At 52.3% G+C, this 9,740-nt stretch overlaps 1 long non-coding RNA gene across 2 annotated transcripts; it reads right to left on the reverse strand.

Annotated features, from left to right (window-relative positions):
• Window positions 1-654: 654 nt before the first annotated feature.
• LOC128930101 (uncharacterized) lies at window positions 655-6,004 on the reverse strand. 2 transcript variants are annotated; one of them, XR_013529016.1, is made up of 4 exons: window positions 5,463-6,004; window positions 5,170-5,279; window positions 4,500-4,671; window positions 655-2,689 (listed from the first exon to the last, which is right to left on the reverse strand). It is a non-coding gene; the product is annotated as an uncharacterized LOC128930101 (long non-coding RNA). The 2 variants fall into 2 exon arrangements; XR_008477716.2 differs by having other exon boundaries at window positions 5,170-6,004.
• Between the last annotated feature and the right edge of the window lie 3,736 nt (window positions 6,005-9,740).

Raw genomic sequence — 9,740 nt, forward strand, 5'->3', positions numbered from 1 at the left:
GCCAGGAGCTCGGACACGCCCATCCCTCTCCATACCTGAAAATTAAGTCACCAGAATCTGCACTCCGCACCAGAGCCTGCACTCAACACTAAACTCTGCACTGGGCACTTAGGACCCCGTTGGAAAACCCCGCCAATATTTAAAAGAAGCCCCGCCAAAACCTGCCCAATAGCACAGCCCGCTCACTGGAAATCCCGCCTACCTACCAATAGCAGCTTGCCCCGTCCACGTCCTGTTTCTCCACAGCCAATCAGAACGCCTTCCCTCCCTATAGAACCCCACGCCCCAGAGGAGTCAGGCGTGACTTCTCTGGCCCCTTTCCCTGGACCACAGAACCTCATCTGGGAGTTAAATGAATTGGCGTTTACTTTTCTTGTGCTGGCCTCAGTTTCCTCATTTTAAACTCAGCAATCAACCTTACAAGAGAAATAACCCTTACATTCCCCATCTTAATAAAAAAATTAAAAAGCTGGGTGCTGTGGCTCATGCCTGTAATCCTAGCACTTTGGGAGGCTGAGGTGGGTGGATCACCTGAGGTCAGGAGTTCAAGACCAGCCTGGCCATGATGGTGAAACCCCATCTTTAATAAATAAATAAATAAAAATAAAATAAAATAAAAAGTGCATGTTGGCTGGGCACGGTGACTCACGCCTGTAATCCCAACATTTTGGGTGGCTGAGGCAGGTGGATCACCTGAGGTCAGGAGTTCAAGACCAGCCTGCCCAACAGGGTGAAACCCTGTCTCTCCTAAGAATACAAAAGTCAGCTGGGCGTGGTGACGTGCGTCTGTAATCCCAGCTATTCAGGAGGCTGAGACAGGAGAATTACCTGAACCCAGGAGGCGGAGTTTGCAACTAGCCGAGATCACCCCACTGCACTCCAGCCTGGATGACAAGATTCCATCTCAAAAAAAAAGAAAACAAGTGACTGATGGTGTAAGGGTAGCCTAGAGAAAGGAGAACAGACCCAAAGTCAGGCAAGCAAGTTTATTAACCTGCGGGCCGCGCCGTAACAATTAGAGGAGGCAGCCCTGAGCTTATAAAACAAGTGGTGTATATGGGGTGAGAGGGGCATACGGGGTCTTAGCACTGAGGCAATCTATCCGCTGGTAACGGGCACAGAGACAGTTCCTTAACTTGGAACAGATCTACAGTGCACCACCCTGTGACTTCTGCGGCGGCAGTCTCTTTAGAAAAAAGTCAGAAACCAGGACCTTTTACAGATATGTGTCAAACAGGAATCACAAGTATGGATAACCAACATGTTTTCCCTGTCCTCCCTCGAGCTGTCCGGACAGCTGTAATCAGGCTTTGCTTAATGGCCACAGGTCTGGCAGCCTTGATGTGGCACCTAGGTAGGGGTTCAGGAGTGCAGCTGCAGAGCCATCAGAGGGGAATGGGGGTCAGCCTGCCAGGAGGGGGCTTTCTGAGACAGCACAGCTGGTCCCTGACACTCCAGCCTCTTGATAGGTAATAGAGCAGGAGTGCCAGTGTCAACTGGCTGCTTCTTGCTGGATAGGGGCGACGTATGGGACTGGGGCCAGATCGCAGGGACTGTCGTTCCTGAAACTGTTGATATTCTTGAAGCTGCGTCGTATCTTGTATTGTTCCATGGGTGAAAGCTTTAACACGGTCCTGTAAGGACTGGGTGAGAAGTCCTAAGAGGCAGGGGCAACTGCTTGAAGGAGAAGAATAGAAACAAGAGGTCCAGCGAGTGGGAGGAGCCCGGGTGCCCAGCTCCAAAGATTAGCCCAGGAGTCAGAGGCGCTGCCTGGTTTCAGAAGCTTTGTCATTTAACCGTCGAGTGGCATCCGTACTAGTCCCGACTGGTTAGTGTGGAAACAGCATTCTTCCCCTAAAAAGGTGCACAGTCCTCCTTTCTCCGCAGTGAGCAGGTCTGAACCCCGACGGTGTGGGAGTGTAACTGCTGCTAGAGAGTCTGTTTGGGACTGAAGAGTAAGAGTGGATTCTGCTCTGGCTGGCAGGTCTCTGGAGAGGGTGTGAGAGCGGGACAGGGAAGTGGACAGCACTGCCATCCCTGCTCCTGTGGCTGCAGGAATTCCAAGTCCTATGAGCAGGGGCATTGGCCGCAGGGCTTGGCGCTAGCTTTGACGGGAACTGGTAGGTTTGGTTCCCTGGAGCAATGTCTGTTTTGGTGCTTAGAAAGATGAGGGTGCAGGTGCCAGTCCAACCAGCATCGGGCAGAGGTAAGCCGAGGCCCCACACATGAAAACCATGCCTTGGCGGGCACACAGAACTGGCTGTGGTTGTTAAAAAGGTGTGTGAGTTTCTTGTCACTCTCCCACGCTCCTGGGGTACCAGCTAGGGCAGCCCCCTGGGCGGCTGAAAAGGGGGGAATGGGGAAAGTCGAGTGGCTCCCTGTGTTTTGTTTTCCCGCTGAAGAAAGAATCGTTTTGTATCTACCAGGATCCATCCAGAAGAGTGGTTGCATGTGGGTATCAGGAGGCGCTCTTCAGGGTGGGGGCCGCGCAGCAAGGGCTCCATGGGTGTGGAGTCAGGCAGCGGAGCCTGCTGTGCATGGCAGAATCCTGATCGTCGTCGGGGGTCCTGAAAAGCGGACAGCCCGCCTACATGGAGCGGCTCGGGAGACTAAAGTTCTGATAGTCGGCTGGGGCCTGAAGCTGTACGGTGGAGTTGCATGATGGGGCAGTAGGTGCCCAGAGGTAGACCTGAGGACAGATGGCAGTGAGAGCTCATGGGGACCTGGAGAGCTAAGTCTGCATTCCTGGTGATGGGGCCGCGTGTGGGCTTGTTCCACGGTCTGTGTATTGGGCGATTGGAAATAGAGGCACGCAGCAGCTGTACTGCACGTCCTGTGAGAGGATTTTTTGTTGTTTCCGAGATGGGAAACCTGGCTAATGACTCATGTCTAAGGGCTGGGGGAGGATTTACCTTCATATTGGGGGTGATGGGTTAACTTGGTAGAAACCCAGGTTTCTGCAGGGGCAGGAGCGGCAGTTTATGCAGAGCTGACAGGGAGAGGCACAGCCAGCAGTCCCTTGCTGGGTCGGGTTGGATCGATTCAGTGGTGAATGGGTTAAGCTCAGGGCTTTGTAGAGCTTTGGTTGGGGTGATAGGAAGGGGGGCTGCGGGGCTGCAGGGCAGCCAAAGGAGCTGCAGAAATAAACACAGAGTGAGCAGAAAGGTGAACAGCTGCGCGTCATCTGGGAGAGGTCACACAGAGTGCCTTGGAAAAGCAGGTCATTTGTCCACCCCAAAAGAGAGTCAAGAGAGGGAGCATGGGGGTAAAACCAGGAGATATCTTCACAGACAGAGCAGAGAGAGTGGGTAAAGGGGCAGCAGAGGCAGGGGCAGGCATTTAGGTCTCTTCAGGGACTTGGGGAGTCCCTGAAAAAAAAGACTTATGGCTTTTTTTTTTTTTTGAGACGGAGTTTCGCTCTTGTTACCCAGGCTGGAGTGCAATGGCGCGATCTCGGCTCACCGCAACCTCCGCCTCCTGGGTTCAGGCAATTCTCCTGCCTCAGCCTCCTGAGTAGCTGGGACTACAGGCTGCGCCACCATGCCCAGCTAATTTTTTGTATTTTTAGTAGAGACAGGATTTTGCCATGTTGACCAGGATGGTCTTGATCTCTTGACCTCGTGATCCACCCACCTCAGACTCCCAAAGTGCTGGGATTGCAGGAGTGAGCCACCGTGCCCGGCTGAAACAGTCCTTTTAACAGGGGGCATGTGGGTAAAGTGTATTTGCCAGCCTTCCCCTGGGAGTGTTCCTCTTCGCTGATGTGTAGGGGTCGGAGGGGAGGGCCCCTGGGAGGAAGTGACAGAGCATGTATGACAGTGGGAGGTTATGTCTTTAGTGAGGTGAATAGATGGGGGAAGAGAAATAAGGGCGAAGGAGTAGGTACAGGGGGCACTGGTATGGAAGGACTGGTGAAGCGATGTCGGGATTTCTTTGGTTTGTGCTTGGGGGAGGATGAGTTTTTGATCTCTGACTATTCAGTTCCCCTGGAAGGAGGCCCCTTGTAACAGTGAAGCTTTTTCAGTGGGGGAATATTGGGGTTGGACTGTCGGAGGGATGAGGAGGAGGGGGCCAGAGGCAGAAGAAAGGGAAGCATTTCTTGGGCCTCGTCAGCCTTTCTGTTTCCTCTTGAGACCTTATCTGACCCTGTTTGGTGTCCTCAACAGTATATCTTGGGGATGGGTCGGGGGCTGGCGTGGTGGCAGAGAGGAGCAGGACAGAATCTGGTTGTGGGGAACAGAAAAAGGTGAGGGAAGCTTTGAATTGGGTTAGGAGGTCTCTGCCTAGAATGGGGGTAGGGTCAGGAGGCAGGATAAGGAAAGAGTGTGAGAAAAAATCAGCATGAAATAGGGAACAAGTAAGAGGTCTAATGGCCCAGGGGCGCGAGATGAGTCCTCCAACCCCCACAACGGAGACTTGAGAGGGATGAGTGGGTCCTGAGAATTCAGGCAAAACCGGGTACGTGGCCCCGGTATCAATTAAAAAAGAGATGGGCTTACCTGCTGCTGGGAGAGTTACCCTGGGCTCCGATGCTGTGATGGCAGATGCGGCTGGGGGCTAGGCCGAGCAGCTGCGGGAGTGCCAGTCTTCACTTTCCATCTTGCTGAGTGGGTGGTGGCTCTGAGGTGCAGGCTTTTCTGTCCATCTGTAGTCAGACTTCCAGAGGCCTCTCTGCCGGCAGATGGGGCGGGGGCTCTTTGGCACTCTCGGATTAGGACATGCCCGCGCCCAGTGGCCTTCTTTGCCACACTTAAAGCAAGGCCCGGGAGGGCCACTGCTGTTGGGTCTTTTGCGTCCTTGGTGCTATGGCCAGGCTGAGGGATAGCCGCAGCTAGAAGCTGGTGTTTAGCACGATCTCTTGGGGCTTTATCTGGTTTACTCTGCTCACCCCTGTTACGGAAGACTTTGAAAGCCGGGTTAAGGAGGTCTTACTGTGGGGTTTGAGGGCCATCTTCAGCCTTTTTAAGTTTGCGCCAGATGTCGGAGGCAGATTGGGAAATAAAATGGGTATTAAGAACAATAGTTCCAGGGCCGGCCACCGTGCCCAGCACTTTGGGAGGCCGAGGCGTGCGGATCACGAGGTCAAGAGATCGAAACCAACCTGGTCAACATGGTGAACCCCTGTCTCCACTACAAATACAAAAATTAGCTGGGCATGGTGGCACGCACCTGTAGTCCCAGCTACTCGGGAAGCTGAGGCAGGAGAATTGCTTGAACCCGGGAGGCGGAGGCGGCAGTGAGCCGAGCCGAGATTGCGCCACTGCACTCCAGCCTGGTGCCTGGTGACGGAGAGAAACTCTGTCTCAACAAAAAGAAAAGTAAAGAAAAAGAACAATAGTTCCTTCTTGGGAAGCAGGGTTGACACGAGTATGTTTTTGGAGAGCCTCTGTAAGGTGGGAAAGGAATTGGGCATGATTTTCATCTGCCTTTTGGGAAATTTCTTAAAGTTTTTCGAAATTTACCTCCGTATGGGCAGCCTTGTTAAGGCCTGCAGTAAGGTGAGTAATCATGTGGTTACGGGGTCTGTGGGTTGGTGCTCCCAGGAAGGCTCTTCCCAGGTGACGCCAGCGGCTCCGACGGGCTTAGTAGGGTCTCGCCAATGAAGATCGTCGGCATGTGCCTGGGCTGTGAGCTACACTCTTTCCTTCTCTTCCAGAAGGAGGGCAGGAGAGAAGATAAAATAGAGATCATGCCACGTGAGTTCGTAAGACTGGGTGAGATGTTTAAATTCTTTTTTTTTTTTTACACTCCCAGCGCTGTGGGTGGGAGGTCTCACGGCTCCACAGCAAGCTGATGTAGCTAATGACACCTCTGAAACTCTCCCTTGCCTGGCATCACTCCCACCACCTCCACGTTCTTTGGCTGATGCTGTGCCTGACAGAGCTTTTCTAACCCCACTAATCTTTCTTTCTATTAGCTTCTGAGGTGGGGTCTCACTCTGTTGCCCAGGCTGGAGCACAGTGGTGTGAGCAAAGCTCACTACAACCTCCACCTCCCAGGCCCATTTCCCACCTCAGCCTCCCAAGTGGCTGGGACTACAGACACACACCACCACACCTAATTTGTTTTTTTGTAGAAGACAGGGTTTCACCATGTTGCCCAGGCTTGTCTTGAACTCCTGGACTCAAGCAATCTGCCCGAGACTCAAGCAAACTCACCCTCCCTAAGTGCTGGGATTACAGGCATGAGCCACTGCACCCGGTTGGCTTTAGGTTTTCTTTTGATAGAAGTATCGGGATCAGAGGAGAAGGACTGAAGACGCTTTTCAGTCTGGGAGAGATCGGGGAGGGAGAAGGGGAGGTGGACACGGAGAATTCCTTCAGCCCCTTCTACCTGCTCAGGGGAAGCAACGGAGCGGGTTGCTGGGCATGTTGGGCTCCAAATGGGTAAGGGCTGGAGAGGGAGAGGAGTTGGAGGATGGGGGAAAGGGGAGGGCTGGACTGGGGATGGACGGTGGGGGATCATGATTCGGTCGAGGAGGAGGAAAATCAGCAGGTAAGAGGAAGAGGAGTCATCGGCTGGGGCTGTGGGGAGTGTGGCAGGAGGGTTGTCAGCCAGAGCCATGGGGAAGAGAGTAGTGTTTGGAGCGAGCCAGGAGGATCTGGAAAGTAGGGCAGGACCGGCAGAGCCAAGGATGGCTATGAGGAGTGAAGAAAGCCTGAACATAAGGATCTCAGACCATTTCCCACTGCGGTGGCCAACGTTGTCTAAATGTCTAAGTACATTGACATCGAAGGTGCCACTTTCAGGCCATTGCGAACCATTGTGTAATTGGTACTGAGGCCAAATGGTATTACGGTAAAAGACAAGCCTGTTCAGATGGACTTCTGAACGGAGGCTGAGAGCATTGAGATTACACAGGAGACACCAAGGGGGGTAGCTTTGGAAGGGGCAGAGTGACGGGCTCCCATAGGGAATGGGGCGGGGGCCGGGGAGGAAGAAGAGACTGCTGATTGACCGGGATGGTGGGAGAAGGTGTCCCCTGTCCCACGGGCCCTGTCCGGGATACGGGACGTAGCCACCAAGTCTGGGGTCCCTGAAATGGAGGAACTGGAGGCCCGGAGGCCGGAGGAAGCCCTTGGCCCAGCGCTGGGACTTTCGGGAAGGCAGGAACGGTCAAGGGTTCCAGGAAACGGCAACAGTCTCTCTTACTCACCCTGGGGGAAGCTCTGATGGTGGATGCGGTCGCCAGCAATGGGAGAATCTGGCAGATTCTCTGGGTCTTCAGCAGTTTCGGGGAAGGGGAGGATGGCCAGGAGAGAAGTGATAGAAGAGGGAGGGAAAGAGAGAGAAAGGGTGAAAGAGTCCCTTAAGGACACCCAGCCGGAGCCTACCCATCCTGGGTTTCGGCACCAATAATGAATGCAAGGGTAGCCCTTAGAAAGGAGAATAGACCCATAGTCAGGCAAGCAAGGTCTATTAACCTGCCGGGCTGCTCCGTAACAATAAGAAGAGGCAGCCCTGAGCTTACAAAACGAACGGTTTATATGGGGTGACGGGGGAACATAAGGAGTCTTAGGACTGAGGTAATCCATCCACTGGTAACAGGCACACAGAGAGATTGTTAACTTGTAACAGACCTACAGCACCTCATTCTGTGACTTTTGTGGTGGCGGTCTTTAAAAAAAAAAGACAGAAACCAGGATTTTTAACAGATATGTGCCAAACGGGAATTCACAAGTATGGATAACCAACGTATGTTTTCCCTGTCCTCCCTCGAGCTGCCCGGACAGCTATAATCAGGCTTTGCTTAACTGCAGGTCTGGCAGCCTTGATGTGGCACTTAGGTGAGGGTTCAGGAGTGCAGCTGCAGAGCCATCAGAGGGGAACGGGGGTCAGCCTGCCAGGAGGGGCTCTTCTGAGACAGCACAGCTGGTCCCTGACAGATGGCAGAGATCCCTTTATCGAATTCCATCAACAGGGACAAAAAAGCAAGAGGATTTGGGAGAAGAGCAGGGGCAGGCAGACCACAGGGAGGCCCATTCCCAGTGCTGTTGGCTGAGTCAACACTTCCTTGTTTAAAAAACAAAAGCAGAGGAAATTAGGTAATATTCCAGTGAACTGAACGAAGTTCATTTATAGCACAACTGGTTGTTGCAGATAAGTTTCTGGCTCTTGGGCAAAGTTTTGTGTGCTTTCTAAGCATTGCTTATTTCTGGGTGGAGATCTGGCTGGTCTCAAGATGTGAGCATGAAGTAGCCCGACCTCGACGATGAATATTTAAAAACAGTGGTCCAGGCATGTGCCACTCCATCTTCTCGGGGTCACACTGGCAGGGCCAGGGCTGGCTGGGGGCACTTGAGAGAGCTCTTTTTTTTTTTTTGAGAGAGTCTCGCTCTGTTGCCCAGGCTGCAGTGCAGTGGCACGATCTCAGCTCACTGCAATCTCCACCTCCTGGGTTCAAGTGATTCTTCCACTCCAGCCTCCTGAGTAGCTGGGATTAGGCACCCGCCATCATGCCTGGCTAATTTTTGTGTTTTTGTAGAGATGGGGGTTTCTCCATGTAGTTCAGGCCGGTCTTGAACTCCTGACCTCAGATGATCCACCTGCCTCGGCCTCCCAAAGTGCTGGAATTACAGGCGTGAGCCACTGTGCCTGACCAAGGATGTTCTATTTTTTAGGCTGAACTTTCCTTTCTTTAATTTTTTTTTTTTCATTTGAGATTGAGTCTTGCTCTGTCACCCAGGCTGGAGTGCAGCGGCGGAAGCCATCCTTCCACCTCCCAAAGTGCTGGGATTACAGTGGTGGGCCACCACCCTACATGGCCTTCTTAAAAAGACATACTGGATTCAGAGCCCACTCTAATCCAGCATGTCCCCCTCTTCACTAATTAGCTCTGCAAAACCCCTTTTCCAAATTAGTTCACACTGTCTCTCTTTTTCTGAGGTGGAGTCTCACTCTGTCGCCCAGGCTGGAGTGCAATGTTGCAATCTCAGCTCACTGCAATCTCCGCCTCCTGGGTTCAAGCGATTCTCCTGCCTCAGCTTTCCAAGTAGCTGAGATTACAGGTGCACACCACCATGCCTGGATAAGTTTTGTATTTTTAGTAGAGACGGGGTTTCACGATGTTGGCCAGGCTGGTCTCGAACTCCCAAGCTCAGGTAATTCACCCACCTCAGTCTCCCAAAGTGCTGGGATTACAGGCATGAGCCACCACACCACCCAGAATTTTTTTTTTTTTTTTAATTAGCTGGGGCTGGGCACAGTGGCTCATACCTATAATCCTGGCACTTTGGGAGGCCAAGGCAGGATGATTGCTTGAGGCCAGGAGTTCAAGATCAACCTGGCCAACATAGCAAGACCCCGTCTCTGTTTTTTTAAAAAAATAAAATAGCCAGGTGTGGTGGCAGGTGTCTATGGTCACAACTACATGAAAGGCTGAGGCGGGAGGATCACTTGAGGCCAGGAGGTGGAGGCTGCAGTGAGCTCTGATGGCACCACTGCATTCAAAAAAGAAAAAGAAAAAGGAAGACAATGGCTGAGACGTAAACACTTTCCGAGAAGGAAACCACATGGTGAATATAAAAAGCAACTTGATTTTATTAGTCCTCAGAGAAATGCAAATTTAAACCACAATATGCCACTATTCACACACTCACCAGAATGGCTATAATGGAAAAAGATGGAAAACACCAAATATTAGTGGGGATGTGGTGCACGGGATGTCATACTGCTGGTGGGAGTGGAAGACTACTGGCAGGACTGACTAATACCAAACATCTAAACATCTGCATGCTCTG

Source organism: Callithrix jacchus, chromosome 2 (genome assembly GCF_049354715.1).
Source record: "Callithrix jacchus isolate 240 chromosome 2, calJac240_pri, whole genome shotgun sequence".
Lineage (NCBI taxonomy): Eukaryota > Metazoa > Chordata > Mammalia > Primates > Cebidae > Callithrix > Callithrix jacchus.